Here is a 25,232-nt window from a genome sequence, read left to right on the forward strand (position 1 = left end):
CCATGAACATTGAAGAAGATGATCTTCTTGCTGGACTTACTGCATACTATCATGGATGAACTGCCGGAGACTCCGACAACCTTCCCCGGTCAAAATTCTAGATGTTTAGGAATTCTTCCTAAAATGACACTCGATGGTTACTCGATTGATTTTACTCAAATAGATAAAAATGATTAATTTTATATAGTTTACATAGAAAAATATTTTATTTTTTATTTTATTTTAGATTTAATTTATTAAATTATCTATAATTTTATTATTTTTTAAATTATTAATTTATATTTTACTTATATTTTTTAATTGCGTCACATACTATTCTCACATAGATGTGAAAGAGCACAACCATCGGCCAAGAATTTTTTTTCAGTAAAAGAGAAATAACCTCGTTGCAAGTATAGTTCTCAACTAACAAGTAATACTCAATCAAAATTTAAAAGTTCTAATTAAAATTAACCGAAAATAGTTAAACCTCATATCGTCTTTCCTAGGAACTAGTACCTAAGAGCGCACAATTTTGGTTGTAGAAAGCAAGGGGTTTCAATAATTGAAGTAAACAATAAAGAGATAAAAGAATAAGACAAAATTGTAATTAATAAACTAATAAAGGAATAAAAGAACTATGTATATAATATGAACAAGTAAAACTCAAAATTGATGGAAATGTGGTTCAAAACATAAATGGAAACCTTGACTTGGGATGAGTTATGGAATTTCTTCCTGTGCCATAACCACAACTATGATAATTATGATGGATTAATTTCACTTAGTCTACCTTTAACATCGAAGAGTAAATCAAGTGAGCATAATTGTTATTAATCTACAAATCCTAACTAACTTACTAATTACCTTAGTAAGAAGCTAGCGTTAGTAGAAACAATAACAACTAATAACCCAAAAATTATCACTAAATGTAGGACATTATGACTCTAGTAATCCATATACTCATTTTCCCAAGTCAAGGGGTGTAAATCTACCCCATAATCAAAATTGGCATTTCATCAAACAAATAGTAGGCATAATCAATAAACATGGCAAAATTGGAAAATTGATGAAAACTATGAACCACAAAAGAAAATCAACAAAGACAATCCAAATAACATATAAAAACCATCAAACATAAAATTCATGAACCAAAACTCAAAATTGCAAATATATATATATATATATATATATATATATATATATATTGACAAATGAAATGAAAATATATGAAAGTGTAGAACAAGTAATGTAATAAAAGAGAAATTAAAGAAATACTTATAATGAAATTGTTAGGATCCAAAATCAAAATTGAACTATAAAATGCTACATTGAAGACCTAATTGAAACCCTAAGAGAGAATTTGTATACTACTTTACTCCTACTCCTACTATGTGTTTTTCTAATCTAAAATTGAGCTCTCCCTTGATATGTGTTGTTGCCCTCTTCATATAGAATCCAAACCAGCCTTCAGCACTTTAGAAATGGGCCTGAAAATCCTCAAAATTGCGAGTCACGTGACTTTTTATTAATGAAGTCACGCGCTGGGAGTTGTGCGTACCCACACTTCGCTGAATTTTCACTTGTGTGTGCGCACAGAGGGTTGTGCGTATGCACGCATGCTGATTTTCTTCTTGTGCATACGCATTGAGAGTTGTGTGTACGCACACATGGCTGTGTGCTTCTCCTTTGATTTCTTCATATTTTCTCCCTATTGCATGCTTCTCTTCCACTCTTATCAAGCCATTCCAACCTATTATACCTGAAATCACTCATCAAAACTATCAAGACATCGAATGGGATGAAAGTGGAATAAAATTGGTTAAATTAAGCACAAAATAGCATGATTTTACAATTAGGCACAATTTAGGTAGAAAATACAAAAGTATGCTATTTAGATGATTAAGTGTGAGTTTATATGATGAAATTCATTCAAATTAAGGCAAAATATCTCATCAAATATGGACTCATCAGGATGTCATGTTATCCGAAACACACAACATAATATTAACAAAGCATAAGTCTCTCTTGGACATCTGCATCCTCTCATGTGGGAGTGAACTATACACACCCCTCTCCATCACACTCCTTATGCCCCAGTAGAACATGATTCAAACATTAATATTGTCCACAATCTTTTGCCTTAATAACATCTAACATCACAATAAAAGAGCCACAACATAAATGGAATAAATTACTTGCACTTAGCATCAACATAATTGATTCAAACAAGTCTTGTTCATAAGTAAAACACCACATAAAAACCTTTTTTATAACACATTAACCTATCATAATAAGGTCTAATATGGCAACACAACTAGAATCATAAAAGTGAATAAGCAAACTAAAAACATGTAACTTTATCCTAATTAACTGAATACTTCATTAATAGGCAGTCACGTTTATCCAACTAATTTAGCCATGACCTCTTTCCAGAAGAATGAACTCGCCTATGGCCAGGTCCACCATCCTGCAAAATGATATTTGGTCCATCAGTCAAATCAAGTACTGAAGTTCAGAACATTAATGCACTACAGATATCATCAAATAAGTAACAAGTACGAACGTGAAGCATTAGCACATGCGGCAAATACAATACGATAATCCTAGGAATTAACCAACACATACAAAATTCATCGTCGATATCATCTTCTGTGGCAGTGCAATTTCTTCGGTCGTGGCCTAATCCGAGGCACCGCCTACAATGCCTCCCGTTATTGCCATTCATGCTCCTGTGAGGTGCAACCTTCGACATGGTAACCTTTGGGTCAAGAATGTGGGTTTGATCCACCCTGCTTGAACGTGACGGCCCCTTTGTCTGATGACACAAAGAGATTCAAACTCCCTCGACATTCTAGAAACTTCCGTCATGGCAGTGTCATATGTTTTTGTGGCTTGCGCAGTTAGAAAATACATCGATAGGAAGACACTCCATAATGCACCGTATCTAACGCGAAATCCTTCTGTGGGTCCAATGCCGCATCCTTACTAATGCTGCTGGCTACTTTGGTATCTTTGCACCACCTACGAAGCACCAATCGGCTCGGCAACTCTTCTTTCTCTAGCTCTTTGAAGACACAAAATATATGGCAGCAAGGGATCCCTAATCTCTCCCACAACTTGCAAGCACATGCATATTGATGCGTGAGCATCTTCTCTATCTTTTCCTAGTGAATTTGCATTCGAATTGTTGAGTTTAATCAAGATTTAAATATCTTAGTCACTATGGATTGCATTTCTGTTTATTTCAGGTAGCATTCAGATGGATTTGACAGAGTTTTGTAGCAGAAAAGGAAGAAAGCGAATGATGTTGTCAACCCCGACCTCCTTGCAATCAAACATGAATAACTTGAGTTACAGAGGTCCAATTGATGTGATTTTAGCGGCATTGAAAAGCTAACTTCTAGAGTTTTCCAACGATATATAGTAGTATACCATTTTCTTCCATTTGATTTGGCCTCCTCCATGCTGAACTTGAGGATCTCCAAGTTCAACGTGGACTCAAAGGAAAACCAACGAAGAAGTCACTGCCTCTTCCACACTGAACTTGAAAAATTCCAAGTTCAGCGTGGACCTTAATGAGTCCAATGGTCCCCAGGCTCCTCAAGCCCTGCACAGATCAATTAAATTAATTTTGATTTAACTTTTATTATTAAAATTAGGAAAAGATATTATTTAGTTTTAGGAAATATATTTACATTTATTAGGATTAGAATCTCTTCTCTTCCCTTCTACCTTATTCCGCAATCTACAGTTTACCAGAATCCTTATTTTCTCTCTAAACCATGAGCAACTAAACCTCCACTGTTAAGGTTAGGAGCTTTGTCTATTGTATGGATTGATACTATTATTCTTCTATTTTAATTCATGTACTGATTTATAATTCAAGAATTGTTTTCGTTCTTTATTTTATGAATTTGGGTGGAACAGAAGTATGATCATTATTCTAATTGAGTTCTTGTATAACTTGGAAAAGCTCTTTACTTGAATAACAACTTGAAAACATATTCTCTTAAATTTCTAATTATATGGACTTAATGGAATACGTGACATATAATCCTCTTATATTTGGGTAATTAGGATTTTTGTGGCATATAAACTAGAATTAAACTTCACCCTCTAATTGGAATTAAGTGACCAAGGAATTGGCAGTTGATGAATTTTAGAGGAGACTAAAAAGGTCTAAGGAATTAGAGTTTAGTCACATAGTTTGCCATGAATTAAATATTGCATGATTAAAATAGTTAGTAAGAAAAGTCAATCCGAAAAATAGATAACTCTAAAGCCTTAACTGTTGCTCCATATATTATTCACAACTTATTTATTGCTTGTTTTCTGATTTCCTGAATTTATTGTTTATGCTTTTGAACTCTCAAAACACCATTTTCTGTTTGTCTAACTAAGTAAATCATTTAACTATTGTTGCTTAATCCATAAATCCTCGTGAGATCAACCCTCATTCACTTGAGGTACTACTTAGTACGACCCGATGCACTTGACGGTTAGTTTGTGATTATAAATTCTGCACCAAATTTTTGGCGCTGTTAGTGGAGATTGATTGTGATTGATAACTACTCATTGTTTGATTGCTTAAATTAGATAATTTTTCTTTTAATTATTTTTTTAATATTATTAATTTTTATTTTCCATTTCTATATATATATATATATATATATATATATATATATATTCATTATTATTTTCATCTTCCTTTTTAATTTCCTTTTACATTCTTTTTATTTCAATTTTACGTTTTTGTTTTATTTTGTTTTTTTTCGTTATTCCTCTTTCTTTTAATTTCTGTTTTTTTTATTTTATCAGTTCCATTTGATTTTTGTCTTTAATTTTCGAAAATTTGCATTATATATTTTTTTAATTGCTGAAATTAAGTTTGGTGTTCCCTAGTTATTTTTATTTTAATTTTTTTCTGTTTATTTTTTTGATAAATCTCAAAATTTTTGTTCGAATTTACTCGCTTTATTTATTTAGTTGCTTCCGTATATTTCTTTTACACAGGTTACCTCACTGGGAATTCTCTGCACTCTGACGTAGAGTGATGAGCGGATAATTTGTATGCTTTTTGGCATTGTTTTTAGTACGTTTTTGGTAGTTTTAGTTGAGTTCTTAGTATATTTTTATTAGTTTTTAGTTAAAATTCACTTTTCTGGACTTTACTATGAGTTTGTGTGCTTTTCTGTGATTTCAGGTATTTTCTGGCTGAAATTGAGGGACCTGAGCAAAAATCTGATCCAGAGACTCAAAAGGACTGCAGATGCTGTTGGATTCTGACCTCCCTGCACTCGAAGTGGATTTTCTGGAGCTACAGAAGCCCAATTGGCGCGCTCTCAACGGCGTTGGAAAGTAGACATCCTGGGCTTTCCAGCAATATATAATAGTCCATACTTTGCCCAAGATTTGATGGCCCAAACCGGCGTTCAAAGTCACCTACAGAAATCCCAGCGTTAAACGCCGGAACTGGCACCTAAATGGGAGTTAAACGCCCAAACTGGCACCAAAATGGGAGTTAAACGCCAAGAAGAGTCTCTACACGAAAATTACTTCATTACTCAGCCCAAGCACACACCAAGTGGGCCCGGAAGTGGATTTTTATGTCATTTACTCATCCATGTACTAGTTTTCTATAAGTAGGACCCTTTTACTATTGTATCTTCTAATCTTTGGACATCTAGTTCTTAGATCATTTGGGGGCTGGCCATTCGGCCATGCCTAGACCTTGTTCTTATGTATTTTCAACGGTGGAGTTTCTACACACCATAGATTAAGGTGTGGAGCTCTGCTGTACCTCGAGTATTAATGCAATTACTATTGTTCTTCCATTCAATTCCACTTGTTCTTTATCCAAGATATCACTTGTTCTTCAACATGATGAAGGTGATGATTGACACCCATCACCATTCTCACCCATGAACAAGGTGACTGACAACCATTCTTGTTCTACAAGCATCTGAGGCTTAGTGAATGTCTCTTGGATTCTTCGGAATCTTCGTGGTATAGGCAGGACCTGATGGCGGCATTCAAGAGAATCCGGAAGGTCTAAACCTTGTCTGTGGTATTCTGAGTAGGATTCAATGATTGAATGACTGTGACGTGCTTCAAACCTGTAACCTACTGGGCGTTAGTGACAGACGCAAAAGAGTGATTCTATTCCGGTAGGGGAGGGAACCAAACCGGTGATTGGCAGCACTGTGACAGAGTGTGTGCATTAGCTTTCACTGCGCGGATGGGAGGTAGCTGCTGACAACAGTGAAACCCTACACGAGCTTGCCATGGAAAGGAGTAAGAAGGATTGGATGAAGACAGTAAGAAAGCAGAGAGACGGAAGGGAAGGCATCTTCATACGCTTATCTGAAGCTCTTACACCAATGATATACATAAGTATCCCTATCTTTATCTTTTATGTTATTTTCGTTCATCACCATTATACATTTGAGTCTGCCTGACTGAGATTTACAAGGTGACCATAGCTTGCTTCATACCACCAATCTCCGTGGGATCGACCCTTACTCGCGTAAGGTATTACTTGGACGACCCAGTGCACTTGCTGGTTAGTTGTGCGAAGTTGTAGTAATCACAATTTCGTGCACCAAGTTTTTGGCGCTGTTGCCGGGGATTGTTCAAGTTTTGAGCAAGCTTTTGGTAACATCAGTGCCAAGATCCGGCAACAACACCAAGTTTTTGGCGCCGTTGCCGGGGATTGTTCTTGTGTATGGACAACTGACGGTTCATCTTGTTGCTTAGATTAGGTATTATTTTTCTTCAGAGTTCTTAAGAATGAATTCTAGTGTTTCAAGGTGATGTTCTTATCATCACCAAAGCTGATTGATCATCATCAATTTAGCTCTTGAATGCAATGTCCTGCTGAAGCTTAGCCGGCCATGTCTAATTCCTTTAGACTAAAGCTCTAGACTAACATTGCATGATTCCTGGAATTCTCATTAAGAATTTTGATACCTTTATTTTCCTTTTCACTTAATTTTCGAAAAAGCACAAAAAAATTTACAAAATCATAAAATCCAAAAATATTTCAAGTTTGAGTCTAGAGTCTCATCTTAAGTTTAGTGTCAGTTGCATGTTTCTGTTCTTACTGCATTCATGCATGTGTCTTCATTAATCTTCAAGTTGTTCTTGATGATTTTCTTGTTTTGATCTTTGAATTCTATTGACTTGAGTGTTTTGTTGTTTCCCATATATACAAACTGCTAAGTTTGGTGTCTTGCATGCATTGTTATTTGATTTTAGTTGCATTTTGATTATTCCTCATTATTAAAAATCCAAAAATATTTTTAATTTGTGTCTTTTCAAGTCAATAATACAGAGAATTGAAGATTCAGAACATACTGCAGAGGAATCACACAGAAAAAGCTGAGCATTCAAAAATGCCCAGTGAAGAAGACAGACTGGCGTTTAAACGCCAGCCAGGGTGCCTGGCTGGGCGTTTAACGCCCAAAAGGGTAGTAGTTTGGGCGTTAAACGCCAGAATGTGCACCATTCTGGGCGTTTAACGCCAGGATGGCAAAGGGGGAAGATTTTGTTTTCAAAATCAATTTTTTTTTTCAAGTTTTCAAAGTTTTTCAAAATCAAATCTTTTTCAAATCATATCTTTTCAATCAAATGTTTTCAAAATCAATTTCTTTCCTTTTTCAAAGATACTTACTAACAATTAATGATTTGATTGAACATTTTTTGCCTTTTTTGTTGAGGAAGGTTTTATGTTTGAATCATATCTTTTCTTGTTAGGCAAGTCATTAATTTTTAAAATCAAATCTTTTTAAAATTGTTTTCAAATCATATCTTTTAAAATTGTTTTCAAATCATATCTTTTTAAAATTATTTTCAAATCATATCTTTTCAATCATATCTTTTTTAAAACCATAATTTTTCAATCACATCTTTTTCAAAATAAGTTTTCAATCATATCTTTTTGATTTCTAATTTAAAATCTTTTTCAAAAATTACTTGATTTCTTTTCCACTCTTATTTTCGAAAATCAATTAAGTGTTTTTCAAAATGTTTTCAAAATCTTTTACTTAAATTTTCGAAAATTACTTCCCTTCTTCTCACATCCTTCTATTTTTGGACTAACTCTATTCCTTAATGCAAAATTCGAACTCCATCTTCTTTGATAAGTTCGAATTTTCTACTTCTGTCTTCCATTTTTCTTCCTCTGACACCTCAAGGAATCTCTATACTGTAACATAGAGGATTTCATATTTTCTTGTTCTCTTCTCTTTTATATGAGCAGGAACAAAGACAAAGGCATTCTTGTTGAAGCTAACCCTGAACTTAAAAGGACCTTGAAGCGAAAGCTAAGAGAAGCTAAGGCACAACTCTTTATTGAGGACCTAACAGAATTCTTCAAAGAGGAAGAACCCATGGCAGCCGAAAACAACAACAATGCTAACAATGCAAGGAAGGTGCTGGGTGACTTTACTGCACCTACTCCCAATTTCTATGGGAGAAGCATCTCTATCCCTGCCATTGGAGTAAACAACTTTGAGCTTAAGCCTCAATTAGTTTCTCTAATGCAACAGAATTGCAAGTTCCATGGACTTCCATTGGAAGATCCTCATCAGTTTTTAGCTGAGTTCTTGCAAATCTGTGACACAGTCAAGACCAATAGGGTAGACCCTGAGGTCTATAGACTGATGCTATTCCCTTTTGTTGTAAGAGACAGAGCTAGGACATGGTTGGACTCTCAACCTAAAGAAAGCCTGGACTCTTGGGAAAAGCTAGTCAATGCCTTCTTGGCAAAGTTCTTTCCACCACAGAGATGGAGTAAGCTTAGAGTGGAAGTCCAAACCTTTAGACAGAAGGATGGAGAATCCCTCTATGAAACTTGGGAAAGATACAAACAATTAATCAGAAAATGTCCTTCAGACATGCTTTCTGAATGGAGCATCATAGGTATTTTCTATGATGATCTCTCTGAACTATCCAAGATGTCTTTGGATAGCTCTGCTGGAGGATCTCTTCATCTGAAGAAGACGCCTACAGAGGCTCAAGAGCTAATTGAAATGGTTGCAAATAACCAATTCATGTACACTTCTGAAAGGAATCCTGTGAACAATGGGGTAAATCAGAAGAAAGGAGTTCTTGAGATTGACACTCTGAATGCCATACTGGCTCAGAATAAAATATTGACTCAACAAGTCAATTTGATTTCTCAAAGTCTGTCTGGAATGCAGAATGCACCAAGCAGTACTAAGGATGCTTCATCTGAGGAAGAAGCTTATGATCCTGAGAACCCTTCCATGGAAGAGGTGAATTACCTAGGAGAACCCTATGGAAACACCTATAATTCTTCATGGAGAAATCACCCAAATTTCTCATGGAAGAATCAAGAGAGACCTCAACAAGGTTTCAACAACAATAATGGTGGAAGAAATAGGCCTGGCAATAACAAGCCTTTTCCATCATCTTCTCAGCAACAGACAGAGAGTTCTAAGCAGAGTACTTCTGACTTAGCAACAATGGTCTCTGATCTAATCAAAACCACCCAAAGTTTCATGAATGAAACAAGGTACTCCATCAGAAATTTGGAAGGACAAGTGGGACAGCTGAGCAAGAAAATTTCTGAACTCCCTCCTAGCACTCTCCCAAGTAATACAGAAGAAAATCCAAAAGGAGAGTGCAAAGCCATAACCATGGCCGAATATGGAGAGGAAAGAGAGGAGGTGGACGCCATTGAGGAAGACCCCAATGGGCGTGCACCAATCTCCTCTGAGTTCCTCAATGAGGAACAATGGGAATCTGAGGCTCAAAATGAGACCATAGAGATTCCATTGGACTTACTTCTGCCATTCATGAGCTCTGATGAGTATTCTTCCTCTGAAAAGGATGAGTATGTCACTGAAGAGCAAGTTGCTAAATACCTTGGAGCAATCACGAAATTGAATGACAAGTTATTTGGAAATGAGACTTGGGAGGATGAACCACCCTTGCTCACCAAAGAACTGAATGACTTGTCTAGGCAGAAATTACCTCAAAAGAGACAAGATCCTGGGAAGTTTTCCATACCTTGTACCATAGGCACCATGACCTTCAAGAAGGCCTTGTGTGACTTAGGGTCAAGTGTAAACCTCATGCCCCTCTCTGTAATGGAGAAATTAGGGATCTTTGAGGTGCAAGCTGCAAGAATCTCATTAGAGATGGCAGACAATTCAAGAAAACAAGCTCATGGACTTGTAGAGAATGTTTTGGTGAAGATTGAAGACCATTACATCCCTACTGATTTCATAGTCCTAGAGACTGGGAAGTGCATGGATGAATCCATCATCCTTGGCAGACCCTTCCTAGCCACAGCAAAGGCTGTGATTGATGTTGATAGAGGAGAGTTGATCATTCAAGTGAATGAAGAATCCTTGGTGTTTAAGGCCCAAGGACATCCCTCTATCATCATGGAGAAGAAGCATGAAGAGCTTCTCTCAAATCAGAGACAAACAGAGCCCCCACAGTCAAACTCTAAGTTTGGTGTTGGGAGGCCACAACCAAACTCTAAGTTTGGTGTTGAACCCCCACATTCAAACTCTAAGTTTGGTGTTGGGAGGTTCCAACATTGCTCTGAGTATCTGTGAGGCTCCATGAGAGTCCTCTGTCAAGCTAATGACATTAAAGAAGCGCTTGTTGGGAGGCAACCCAATGTTTTATAATTAACTATTTCCTTTTGTTATTTTATCTTTTTTGTAGGTTGATGATCATAAGAAGTCACAAAATCCATTGAAAAAGCAAAAACAGAATGAAAAACAGGAAGAAAAACAGCACACCCTGGAGGAAGAACTCACTGGCGTTTAAACGCCAGTGAGGCTAGCAGTTGGGCGTTTAACGCCCAGTCTGGCACCATTCTGGGCGTTTAACGCCAGAAAGGGGCACCAGACTGGCGTTAAACACCAGTAAAGGGCTAGAACCTGGCGTTAAACGCCAGAAATGGGCACCAGCCCGGCGTTTAACGCCAGAAATGGCTCAAAACGTGGATTTTGATGCCATTTGGTGCAGGGATGACTTTTTCTTGACACCTCAGGATCTGTGGACCCCACAGGATCCCCACCAACCCCACCACTCTCTCTCTTCTTCTTCACCCATTCACCAATCACCTCAACATCTCTTTCTCTTCACCACTCACATCCATCCTTCATAAACCACCACTTCTCCCCCTTTTTTGGCCGAACCACAAAGCCATCTCCCTCTCCTCCATTTCTTCTTCTTCTACTTTCTTCTTTCTTCTTTTGCTCGAGGACGAGCAAACCTTTTAAGTTTGGTGTGGTAAAAGCATTGCTCTTTGTTTTTCCATAACCATTTATGGCATCCAAAGCCGGTTCAACTGAGAAGGCATGACCTCAAGCCCATCACTAAGAAGAAGATGGAGCAAACAAGAGACCCTTCTCATCAAGAGATCCCTGAGATACCTCAAGGGATGCACTTTCCTCCACAAGACTATTGGGAGCAACTGAATACCTCCCTAGGAGAATTAAGTTCCAACATGGGACAACTAAGGGTGGTGGAGCACCAAGAACACTCCATCACCCTCCATGAAATTAGAGAAGATCAAAGAATCATGAGAGAGGAGCAACAAAGACAAGGAAGAGACATTGAGGAGCTCAAGCACTCCAAAGGATCTTCAAGAAGAAGAAAGAACCGCCATCACTAAGGTGGACCCGTTCTTTAATCTCCTTGTTCTTTATTCTTCTGTTTTTCGAATTTTAGTGCTTTATGTTTATCCATGTTTGTGTCTTATGATCATTAGTGTCTTAGTGTCTATGCCTTAAAGCTATGAATATGAATCCATCACCTTTCTTAAATGAAAACTGTTTTTATCACAAAAGAACAAGAAGTACAGGATTTCAAATTCATCTTTAAAACTAGCTTAATTAGTTTGATGTGGTGGCAATACTTTTGTTTTCTGAATGTATGCTTAAACAGTGCATATGTCTTTTGAATTTGTGGTTCATGAATGTTAAAAATTGTTGGCTCTTGAAAGAATGATGAAAAAGGAGACATGTTACTGAGGATCTGAAAAATCATAAAAATGATTCTTGAAGCAAGAAAAAGCAGTGAATACAAAAAAAAAAAAGAAAAAAAAAGAAAAAGAAAGAAAAAGAAAGAAAAAGAAAGAAATAAAGTTGTGATCCAAGGCAATAAGAGTGTGCTTAAGAACCCTGGACACCTCTAATTGGGGACTCTAGCAAAGCTGAGTCACAATCTGAAAAGGTTCACCCAATTATGTGTCTGTGGCATGTATGTATCCGGTGGTAATACTGGAAGACAGAGTGCTTTGGGCCACAGCCAAGACTCAATAAAGTAGCTGTGTTCAAGAATCATCATACTTAACTAGGAGAATCAATAACACTATCTGGATTCTGAGTTCCTAAAGAAGCCAATCATTCTGAATTTCAAAGGATAAAGTGAGATGCCAAAACTGTTCGGAGGCAAAAAGCTACTAGTCCCGCTCATCTAATTTGGAGCTTAGTTTCATTGATAATTTGGAGTCTATAGTATATTCTCTTCTTTTTATCTTATTTGATTTTCAGTTGCTTGGGGACAAGCAACAATTTAAGTTTGGTGTTGTGATGAGCGGATAATTTGTATGCTTTTTGGCATTGTTTTTAGTACGTTTTTGGTAGTTTTAGTTGAGTTCTTAGTATATTTTTATTAGTTTTTAGTTAAAATTCACTTTTCTGGACTTTACTATGAGTTTGTGTGCTTTTCTGTGATTTCAGGTATTTTCTGGCTGAAATTGAGGGACCTGAGCAAAAATCTGATCCAGAGACTCAAAAGGACTGCAGATGCTGTTGGATTCTGACCTCCCTGCACTCGAAGTGGATTTTCTGGAGCTACAGAAGCCCAATTGGCGCGCTCTCAATGGCGTTGGAAAGTAGACATCCTGGGCTTTCCAGCAATATATAATAGTCCATACTTTGCCCAAGATTTGATGGCCCAAACCGGCGTTCAAAGTCACCTACAGAAATCCCAGCATTAAACGCCGGAACTGGCACCTAAATGGGAGTTAAACGCCCAAACTGGCACCAAAATGGGAGTTAAACGCCAAGAAGAGTCTCTACACGAAAATTACTTCATTACTCAGCCCAAGCACACACCAAGTGGGCCCGGAAGTGAATTTTTATGTCATTTACTCATCCATGTACTAGTTTTCTATAAGTAGGACCCTTTTACTATTGTATCTTCTAATCTTTGGACATCTAGTTCTTAGATCATTTGGGGGCTGGCCATTCGGCCATGCCTAGACCTTGTTCTTATGTATTTTCAACGGTGGAGTTTCTACACACCATAGATTAAGGTGTGGAGCTCTGCTGTACCTCGAGTATTAATGCAATTACTATTGTTCTTCCATTCAATTCCACTTGTTCTTTATCCAAGATATCACTTGTTCTTCAACATGATGAAGGTGATGATTGACACCCATCACCATTCTCACCCATGAATAAGGTGACTGACAACCATTCTTGTTCTACAAGCATCTGAGGCTTAGTGAATGTCTCTTGGATTCTTCGGAATCTTCGTGGTATAGGCAGGACCTGATGGCGGCATTCAAGAGAATCCGGAAGGTCTAAACCTTGTCTGTGGTATTCTGAGTAGGATTCAATGATTGAATGACTGTGACGTGCTTCAAACCTGTAACCTACTGGGCGTTAGTGACAGACGCAAAAGAGTGATTCTATTCCGGTAGGGGAGGGAACCAAACCGGTGATTGGCAGCACTGTGACAGAGTGTGTGCATTAGCTTTCACTGCGCGGATGGGAGGTAGCTGCTGACAACAGTGAAACCCTACACGAGCTTGCCATGGAAAGGAGTAAGAAGGATTGGATGAAGACAGTAAGAAAGCAGAGAGACGGAAGGGAAGGCATCTTCATACGCTTATCTGAAGCTCTTACACCAATGATATACATAAGTATCCCTATCTTTATCTTTTATGTTATTTTCGTTCATCACCATTATACATTTGAGTCTGCCTGACTGAGATTTACAAGGTGACCATAGCTTGCTTCATACCACCAATCTCCGTGGGATCGACCCTTACTCGCGTAAGGTATTACTTGGACGACCCAGTGCACTTGCTGGTTAGTTGTGCGAAGTTGTAGTAATCACAATTTCGTGCACCATAGAGATTCCCACTTTTCTTTATTTTCTGTCTGTTTATGAGCAGGAACAGGGAAAAGAAACCTCTATTAGACTTTGATCCTGAACCTGAAAGGACTTTTAGGGCGGCGTTTGCAACAAGCAAGACTGTACAAGGTTGCAGAGTCCACTATGGATCACAATGATGCTGCTAATGCCAATGTGGCAAACCCAGTTGGGAATGAGCAACCTAGAAGAGTGCTTGGCTCATACACTACTCCTACTGCAGATCTTTATGAAAAAAAGTATTGTGGTGCCTGCTATAGCTGCAAACAACTTTGAGTTGAAGTCACAACTAGTCACTCTGGTACAACAAAACTGTCAATATCATGGACTCCCTCAGGAAGATCCCAATCAGTTTATCTCTAATTTTTTGCAGACTTGTGATACTGTGAAAACTAATGTGGTGAATCCTAAGGTGTACACACTCATGCTCTTCCCATTCTCCTTGAAGGACAGAGCAAAGCTGTGGCTAGATTCTCAACCCAAGGAGAGTTTGGATACTTGGAACAAGGTTGTTACTGGGTTTTTTACTAAATTTTTCCACCAAAGAAGCTGACTAAGCTTAGGGTAAAGGTTCAGACCTTCAGGCAGAAGAATGGTGAGACTCTTTATGAAGCTTGGGAGAGATACAAGCTACTGACTAGACAATGCCCTCCGGACATGTTTTTCAAATAGACCTAATTAGATATCTTTTATGAAGGCTTGGGTGAAATGTCCAAGATGTGCTTAGATAATTCTGCAGGTGGTTCACTGCACATGAAGAAGACACCGGAGGAGACTATTGAGCTTATTGAGTTAGTTGTTAGCAACCAATATTTATACTCATCTAATAGGAATCCTGTGAACTCTGAGGCTCCTTCGAAGAGAGGTGTTATGGAAGTAGAAGCGCTTAATGCTATCCTTGCTCAGAATAAAATTTTGAGTCAGCAGATGAATTTAATTACTTAACAGTTGAGTGAAATGCAAGTTTCAGCTATCAACACTCAGAATGCACCTCAAGAGGTCCCTTATGACATGACAAGTAATTTTATGCAAAATGAGAATTATAATTATACTCAATTTTCTTCTGAACAGGCCAATTACACGAGGAATGCTCCTAGAAACCCCAATAATGATCCATACTCTAAGACCTATAATCAGGGATGGAGAAACCACTCAAATTTTGGGTGGAGAGAGCAACCTCAGGGATCACAGAATTTTAACAATAATTCTCAAGGGCAATTTTAATTAGAATAATCATAATAACTGCTAGTTTCAGTCTCATCATCAACAACTACCTTAGCAAGCAAATTCTCAACCCCAGGAGAACACTGATATGGAAGTAGTAATGAATCATTTTATGCAGGAAACTAGAGCTTTCCTCAGAAACTTGGAGGTACAAGTAGGCCAGTTGAGCAAGCAAATACCTGAGAGGCCTCTAAGTACGTTCCCTGGTGATACAGTGGTGAATCCAAGAGAGGAATGAAAGGCTATCACCTTGATAAGTGGACAAGTGGCAAGTACGGAAGCACAAGTTAATTAGGAGCCAGTTGAAAAAGAAGCTCCAGCAGAGAAGAAAGAGGAGGTGGAACACGTCCCTCATAGGCGTGGAGACAACCCCTTCCCAGTCTCTCTTGACACTCATCCTACATTGCCTAAAGCTCCTGAGTACAAGCCTAAAATGCCATATCCTCAGAGACTTCAAAAGGAGACTGATGAGCGGATAATTTATACGCTTTTTGGCATTGTTTTTAGTATATTTTAGTTAGTTTTATTATATTTTTATTAGTTTTTAGTTAAAAATCACTTTTCTGGACTTTACTATGAGTTTGTGTATTTTTCTATGATTTCAGGTATTTTCTGGCTGAAATTGAGGGACCTGAGCAAAAATCTGATTCAGAGGCTGAAAAGGACTGCAGATGCTGTTGGATTCTGACCTCCCTGCACTCGAAGTAGATTTTCTGGAGCTACAAAAACTCAACTGGTGTGCTCTCAATTGCGTTAGAAAGTAGACATCCTGGGCTTTCCAGAAATGTATAATAGTCCATACTTTACCCGCGATTTGATGGCCCAAATAGGCATTCCAAATCAGCTCAAAACTGCCCGGCGTTAAACACCGGAACTGGCACAAGAATGGGAGTTAAACGCCCAAACTGGCACAAAAGCTGGCATTTAACTCCAAGAAAAGTCTCTACACATGAAAGCTTCAATTCTCAGCCCAAGCACACACCAAGTGGGCCCGGAAGTGGATTTTTATGTCATTTACTCATTTCTGTAAACCCTAGGCTACTAGTTCTCTACAAATAGGACCTTTTGCTATTGTATTTTCATCTTTGGACATCTAGTTCTTAGATCAGATCTTTAGATCTTTGAATCTTTTGATCACGTTTTGGGGGCTGGCCTCACGGCCATGTGATGATTAGATTTTTGATGGTTTAGAATTTCACTAATGAAATCTCGTTGTAAAGTATAGTTTTTAAACCAAACAATAATCCTTTCATACAAAAAGTTGTTTGTCACTAGTATAAACCCCTAAAATTTATAAACTGAAGTATTTAGACCTCGGGTCGTTCTCCCTAGGACTTGTAATGAAGTGTCTTGTTATTGGTTATGAGTTATTTTGGGGTTTTGGATAAGAGGCATGAAAGTAAATGGTAATGGAAATAACTAACAACTAACAAAGCTCTTAGCAAGATGTGAGAACTAGAAATCCTATCCTAGTTACCTTTCTCAATTGTGATGAGAATTGTTTATTGCTACCACTTAGTTAACCTCTACCTATGGAGGGAAGTCAAGTGGATGAATCAATGTGATTCCTCAAGCCCTAATCATCTCCTAAAGGAATGACTAGCTTTAGAGGCATTCAAATTAATTAGCAACTTCTAATTATCAATCAACAAAGGAATTAGATAACTCAAGAGTCACTAATTACTCTACTTAGGCTAAGAGGAACAAAACCTACACTAAAATCCAAACAAGCATTTTATCAAACACTTGGTAGGCATAAAAGGAAAACATAGTAAATCAACAACAAGAACAAAATAAAGCAACAATTATTGAAAGGAATTAACAACACAAATCAAAAGGAACACAATTATTATGATTTACCTTTATTGAATTGAAAGAGAAAGGAAGGAACAAAAGTGGATCTACGACAAAGTCTAAGAACAACATAAAGGAAATTACAACAAAAGAATAGAAGAAGATGAATGCAACAACAAGGGATTAAGAAGATAGAAGTAAAAGAAAGCAAAGATTAAAACCTAGATCTAAGAACTAAACCTAATCCTAATTCTAGAGAGAAGGGAGAGCTTCTCTCTCTAAAACTCTAAACTAATCCTAATGCCCTCCTAATGAGTATTGATGCCTTCCCCTTAATCCTTCATCCTTTTATTCCTTTCCCTTAGCAATTGGCGCCAAAATGGGTTCAGAAACCCTCTCAAATCGCCAGGCACGTGTTGCATTAGTGAGGTCATGTGCCATCATCGACGCGTGCGCGCACGGTACGCGTGCGCGTCCCTGACCTGTTTCGCAATGTGCGCGCGAGCGCCTTGTGCGCGTGCGCGTGCATGGCCTAGATCAATCCTTTGGCTTTTTGTGCTTCTCTCCACTTGCATGCTTCCTTCCTTGCTTCCTTTGATCCATGCCTAGCCTATTCCAATCCTGGAATTACTAGCAAACATATCAAGGCATCTTATGGAATCAAAGAGAAACTAGAATTCATCAAAATAAGGCTTAAAAAGCATGTTTTTACACTTAGGCACAAATACGGGAGAGATTACAAAACCATGCCAATTCATAGGCTAAATGTGATAAAAGGTTATCAAAATACCCTAGATTCAATATAAGATAAATCGTCAAATTGGGGTTTGTCACCATGCCTAGACCTTGTTCTTATGTATTTTCAACGGTGGAGTTTCTACACACCATAGATTAAGGTGTGGAGCTCTGCTGTACCTCGAGTATTAATGCAATTACTATTGTTCTTCTATTCAATTCAGCTTATTCTTGTTCTAAGATATCACTTGTTCCTCAACTTGATGAATGTGATGATCCGTGACACTCATCATCATTCTCACCTATGAACGTGTGCCTGACAACCACCTCTGTTCTACCTTAGATTGAGTGGATATCTCTTGGATTCCTTAATCGGAATCTTTGTGGTATAAGCTAGAATTGATGGTGGCATTCAAGAGAATCTGGAAGGTCTAAACCTTGTCTGTGGTATTCTGAGTAGGATTCAATGATTGAATGACTGTGACGAGCTTCAAACTCCTAAAGGCTGGGCGTTAGTGACAGACGCAAAAGAATCAATGGATTCTATTCCAACCTGATTGAGAACCGACAGATGATTAGCCATGCTGTGACAGAGCGCGTTGAACATTTTCACTGAGAAAACGGGACTGTAGCCACTGACAACGGTGATGCCCAACATACAGTTTGCCATGGAAAGGAGTAAGAAGGATTGGATGAAGATAGTAGGAAAGCAGAGAGACGGAAGGGACAAAGCATCTCCATACGCTTATCTGAAATTCTCACCAATGAACTACATAAGTATCTCTATCTTTATTTTATGCTTTATTCATATATCATCCATGACCATTTGAATCTGCCTGACTGAGATTTACAAGGTGACCATAGCTTGCTTCATACCAACAATCTCCGTGGGATCGACCCTTACTCGCGTAAGGTTTATTACTTGGACGACCCAGTGCATTTGCTGGTTAGTTGTGCAAAGTTGTGATAAAGAGTTGAGATTGCAATTGAGCGTACCATGTTGATGGCGCCATTGATGATCACAATTTCATGCACAAAGTTTTTGGCGCCGTTGCCGGGGAATTAAATGTCCTAACTATAGTTTCGCATTTGTTCCCTGCAATAACAGTGCCAAGTTTTGATCCGGCAACAACACCAAGTTTTTGGCGCCGTTGCCGGGGATTGTTTGAGTTTGGACAACTGACGGTTCATCTTGTTGCTTAGATTATGTATTTTTCTTTAGATTTCTTAAGAATGAATTCTAGTGTTTCAAGGTGATGTTCTCATCATCACCAAAGCTGATTGATTCTAATCAATTTAGCTCTTGAATGTAATGTCCTGCTGAAGCTTGGCTAGCCATGTCTAATTTCTTTAGACTAAAGCTTTAGACTAACATTGCATGAATCCTGGAATTCTCATTAAGAATTTTGATATCTTTATTTTCCACTTAATTTTCAAAAAAAATCCAAAAAAAATTACAAAATCATAAAAACAAAAAATATTGTATGTTTCTTGTTGAGTCTAGTGTCTCATTTTAAGTTTGGTGTCAATTGCATGTTTCTGTTCTTCTTGCATTTTTCGAATTCATTCATGTGTCTTCATTGATCTTCAAGTTGTTCTTGATGATTTCCTTGTTCTGATCTTTAAATTCTCTTGTCTTGAGTGTTTTGTTGTTTCTCATATGCATTCTCATTTTGTTAGTGTCAATAGTATACAAACTGCTAAGTTTGGTGTCTTGCATGCATTGTTATTTGATTTTAGTTGCATTTTGATTATTCCTCATTATTAAAAATCCAAAAAATTTTTAATTTGTGTCTTTTCAAGTCAATAATACAAAAAATTGAAGATTCAGAACATACAGCAGAGGAATTACACAGAAAAGGCTGGGCGTTCAAAACGCCCAGTGAGGAAGGAAAACTGGCGTTTAAACGCCAGCCAGGGTGCCTGGCTGGGCGTTGACAAACCCCAATTTGACGGTTTATCTTGTATTGAATTTAGGGTATTTTGATGACCTTTTCTCGCATTTAGCTTATGAATTAGCATGGTTTTGTTATCTCTCCCATATTTGTGCTTAAGTGTAAAAACATGCTTTTTAAGCCTTATTTTGATGAATTCTAGTCTCTCTTTGATTCCATAAGATGCCTTGATGTGTTTGCTAGTAATCCCAGGATTGGAATGGGCTAGGCATGGATCAAAGGAAGCAAGGAGGAAAGCATGCAAGTGGAGAAGAGCACAAAAAGCCAAAGAAGTAAAGTCAGCCATGCACGCGCACGCGCACAAGGCGCTCGCGCGCACATTGCGATACAGGCCAAGGACGCGCACGCGTACCGTGCGCGCACGCGTCGATGATGGCACATGACCTCACTAATGCAACACGTGCCTGGCGATTTGAGAGGGTTTCTGAACCCATTTTGGCGCCAATTGCTAAGGGAAAGGAATAAAAGGATGAAGGATTAAAGGGAAGGAGGACAATCATCATAGGGAGTTAGTTACCATTAGTAGTTTAGGATTAGTTTTAGAGTTTTAGAGAGAGAAGCTCTCACCTCTCTCTAAAAATTAGGATTAGGTTTAGTTATTAGATCTAGGTTTTAATCTTTGCTTTCTTCTACTCCTACATCTCAATTCTTTGTTGTTACATTCACCATTCTTCCATTCTTTTGTTGCAATTTCCCTTATGTTGTTCTTGTATTTTGTTATAGATCTAGTATTGTTCCTTTTACTCTCTTTCAATTCAATAAAGGTAATTCATGATAAATGTGTTTCTTTTGATTGTTGTTGTTAATTCCTTTCAATAATTGTTGTTAGATTTCATTCTTGTTGTTGATTTGCTATGTTTTCCTTTTATGCCTTCCAAGTGTTTGATGAAATGCTTAGTTGGGTTTTAGTGTAGGTTTTGTTCCTCTTGGCCTAGGTAGAGTAATTAGTGACTCTTGAGTTATCTAATTCCTTTGTTGATTGATAATTAGAAGTTGCTAATTAATTTGAATGCCTTTAGAGCTAGTCATTCCTTTAGGAGTTGATTAGGAATTGAGAAATCAAATTGATTCATCCACTTGACTTTCCTCTATGGTTAGAGGTTAACTAAGTGGGAGCAATACACAATTCTCATCACAATTGAGAAGGATAACTAGGATAGGACTTCTAGTTCTCATATCTTGCCAAGAGTTTTATTAGTTGTTAGTTCATTTTCTTTGCCATTTATAATTCTTGTCTATAATCTCAAAAACCCCAAAATAACTCACAACCAATAACAAGACACTTCATTGTAATTCCTAGGGAGAACGACCCGAGGTCTAAATACTTCGGTTTATAAATTTTAGGGGTTTGTACTAGTGACAAACAACTTTTTGTATGAAAGGATTATTGTTTGGTTTAGAAACTATACTTTACAACGAGATTTCATTAGTGAAATTCTAAACCGTCAAAAATCCAATCATCAAAATGGCGCCGTTGCCGGGGAGTTGCAATGGTGTTATGTTATTGGTTATTGTACATATGTGAATAGTGTAAATAGTTTGTCTTTTGTTTGTCTACTAGATTTTATTAGTTTTATTTTTGTTTTTCCACCATGAATTCTCACTTTGGCTATGAGCCTGGTTTTAATTGTGTTGTAGGTGATGAGAGCTTCAATGAGGAAGTGTATCAAGGATGGGACAACCAAAGGTGGAAGGAGCCATATGCATATGATCAACCTTCATGGCAACAACCTCCACCAATGCACTACGAAGAAGAGCCATTCTATGATGCATATCAATCCAATGGCTATGGTGAATCACCTTGTGCCTTTCAAGAGCCACCACCATATGCCTATGAATCTCATCCTCAACATGAACCTCAACCATACTCACAAGCCTCTCCATACCGAGCACCTTCCTATGATCCATATCCATCATATAACCAATCATCCATACCATATTTTTATGACCATTATGAGCAAGAACTCTTAGAACCACCACAACCCTACCAAGATTACTCCCAAGAACCACCTCAATACACACAATCTCCACAACCTTACCAAGAGAAACCACCTTCCTATTATGAACCCTCTCTCCAAAATGATGAACCTTCCTACCCACCACAAGCCCCAATAGACGATCCTCTCACTTTGTTACTTCAAGGACAAGAAGCCATGAAGCGGGATACACTTGAGTTTGTGACCAATTTGACCAAGGTGGTGCATACCCTAGCCCACCAATGTTTGAAGACTCAAGGCAATTCCGTAACCACATGTGGAGAACCAATTAAAGAGCAAAGCATGAAGGAGAAATTGGAAAATTTGGTGGAAAAGGAGGAGTCAAATTTTGTGCTGGAACAATTGGAGGAGCCTATGATCATTGAAGAAAAGGAAGAAGTGGTTGAAGATTTGGGAGATATTGAAAGTCCATGGGAATGTAGCATCATGAACTCTTCCAAGAAGCTTGATATTGGTGTTAAGGAGGGTGCGCAACCTCCAAGGCATACCATCGTTGGAGATTTGGAAGAAGCTTATCAAGAGATGGATTTCATTATAGATGAGTTTCTCTCTACAAAGGAATCCCCTCCCATTGGACATGAAGCTCAAATTTTGAAAGAGTGTGCACAACCTCCCAAGGAAGATGAGAATGGCATGGTGTATATTGAAATTGAAGAATATGAAGAGGTTAATCAAGAGATGAACTCATTCATCAATGAATTCCTATCCAACATTGAAGTTCTTGAAGACAACACCAAGCCAAGTGAAAAAGGGGAAAAAGTTGAAATTGAAGAAGCTTGTGAAGAGGTGGAAACAACTAAAGAAGAGCACAAGGAAGTGGACCTTGCACTGTCTAAGTGTGGGGAAGCCTCCCTTCTCAAGTTACCATCCAACACAACATTTAAGTGGGTAAAATCTCTATTTCTAAGCTTTAATTTTTCACTTGAATATGGTTTGATTGAAAATGATGGTCAACTTAGAACTCTTTGTGGAATTACAAGTAAAGAGGAGTTGTGTAGTGGTTGGAAAGTAGGTGTTAAGCTCATCAAGGTCAAAGCTTCAAGGTATAGGGATGATGTTAGGACAAGAATCACTTTGTATGGGTCTAGAAGGAAGCATTGGTGGAGTAAAGAGAATTCTGTGTGTCCACCACATTTTTGTCAATCGCCCATCCGACAAAATCATGAAACTAAACCAACGGACGGGTGTGAAGATAAGGTATGGGATCCCGATTCGCTATGTGAAGACCAACTATGGGGACTCATATCTTGGGTGGAACTTTGCCCGAGCTTGATGAAGACGGTTGGAAATTCTGTCAACCAATTGAGAAGCATGGATCCTTGGAGATTCAAGGATGAGTACAAACATAAACCACCATGACAACAAGCATCCTCAAAATGTCCAACTTAAGGACTTAAACTAAAAGTGCTAGGTGGGAGACACCCCACCATGGTAAACTCTTTCCACTCTCTTTTAAATTCACTTAATAAGTGATTTGAGTTACCATTGTAGGTAGATGTTTCATACAAATTTGTTTGTACAACTTAATTGTTAGCTTAGTCACATGCATGTTGTGTTTGGTAGTAGATGAATAATATCAAAATTGCATTTTTTTTGTGAATTGTATGATGGTTGAGTGAATAAGAGTTGTGAACACTATGGGGAACACCCAGCATAATTTTTCTGAAAAAAAAAGGGGGGTGGACGCGCGCGCATCATGAACGCGCACGCGTCCTTGTGCGGATGCAACATCGCCCACATACCCGAGAGTTGGGCCTCTCTTGGGCAAACATTATGCCCTGAGCCCAACCTAACCCGCGCGGACGCGCACCTACCGCGTCCGCGCCGATTTGCTGCTGTAAATGATCGAGCCAAACCCCAGAGAGTTTAGCCGGATCTGGGCCATTTTTAGACCCTTGGCCCAACTTAACTCGCGCGGACGCGCACTCGCCGCGTGCGCACCCATATGCCCAAGAAAGAATGGACACGAGCGCACGCATTGCGCTAACGCGTCTTATTACAAATCGTCAAGGTACGCGGACGCGCACTGGCCGCACGCGCGTCCTTACGTGCTGCCACCAATCTAGGCTTTTAACCCGAGAGTTGGGCGTGCCTCGAGCCCACTCCAAGCTTCAGGCCCAATCTCATGTACGCGTGTGTGCACTGTACGCGTACGCGCCCTTACCTAATCTGCCATACCACGCTAGAGCACACTGCACGCTCGCACATGATTCTCCATTTTCCTCAATGCGCACGGACGCGTACATGCCGCGTGCGCGCCGGTTTGGTAGCGCGACTTCCAGGCCATTCTCCCGAGAGTTAGACCTGAGTTGGGCCAACTCTAAGCCCCTAGCCCAACTCCATGCACGCGTGTGCGCCCTGTACGCGCACGCGTCCTTTCCTGGTTTGACTCATCCACGCTGAAGCGCGTTGTACGCGCACGCGTAGGTCCCAAGTTTTCTCAAAGGACGCGGACGCACAAGGTGTGCATGCGTGTCGATTCAAAAAGTGGGATAACCCTAGCATGCGACGCACACTGCGTAGTCGCGCACCCTCTAACCCCCATCTTCATCTTCTTCTTCTCTTCTGCCATAACCGCCGGCAGCCACCATCACCACGGCCGCCCCTGCTCTCACCATCAACCCTTCTCGCTCTCCCTCTCTCGCCCACTCATCCTGCTCTCCGCTCTTCTTCCCCCATAACCACCACCTCTGCTTCACCGCAGCTTGCCATCACCGCCACAGCTCCGCCGGCGATTCTCTTCCTCCACCCACGTACCATTCTCTCTTTCATCCACTCCCTCTCTCTGTCTCTCAGCCTCTCACCCTGACAGCTGTCCGCCGCAACCACCGTAGCAGCCCCCACCGCCGCTCCTCTTCTGCCACAACCGCCACCGTCCACGGCGGCGCAGCTCCTGGCCCTATTGCCCCCCCGATTTTTCCATTCCATTATTAGTTCCCCTGCTCCCAGGTTCCTGCTCCGTTTCTGTTTGTTTTTTTTTCTGTTTTTCCTTTTAATTGTTCATTCATGTTAGTTATTGTAATTGCATGTTAGTTAGTTTAAATTCAAATTTTGTATGTTAGGTTAGATAGATATAATTGCGGTTAGGTAGCTAGGGCTGGATAGAGGATTCTAGGCCTGATAATTGCTCCGTATGTGCATATTTTCTGCTTGCTTCCTTAGGTACTGTATGTGGTTTTGGGCTGTTATTTCATGCGATATGTGTTGCTCAATAATATCTGTTTGCTGCTGTGCGTAATTGATGTTGTTTTCTATGCTAATTGTGCTCTTTTGCTACCCGGGAACATCCAATTTTAAGCCGGAATGCTGCCCGATTTTCAAGGAAATTAGTTTCATTTTGGTCTTTATTTCAATTTTGGGCAAATTTCCGTTTCTTTTTTGACTCCCCGGA

The 25,232-nt window shown here is 38.9% G+C and overlaps 2 non-coding genes across 2 annotated transcripts; both read right to left on the bottom strand.

Annotated features, from left to right (window-relative positions):
* Window positions 1–8,777: 8,777 nt before the first annotated feature.
* LOC130964593 (small nucleolar RNA R71) lies at window positions 8,778–8,885 on the bottom strand. Its single transcript, XR_009080682.1, has one exon. It is a non-coding gene; the product is annotated as a small nucleolar RNA R71 (small nucleolar RNA).
* Window positions 8,886–14,692: 5,807 nt separating this feature from the next.
* Window positions 14,693–14,798, bottom strand: LOC130964252 (small nucleolar RNA R71). The gene has a single exon (XR_009080353.1). It is a non-coding gene; the product is annotated as a small nucleolar RNA R71 (small nucleolar RNA).
* Between the last annotated feature and the right edge of the window lie 10,434 nt (window positions 14,799–25,232).

This window comes from Arachis stenosperma, chromosome 2 (genome assembly GCF_014773155.1).
Source record: "Arachis stenosperma cultivar V10309 chromosome 2, arast.V10309.gnm1.PFL2, whole genome shotgun sequence".
Classification (NCBI taxonomy): Eukaryota; Viridiplantae; Streptophyta; class Magnoliopsida; order Fabales; family Fabaceae; genus Arachis; species Arachis stenosperma.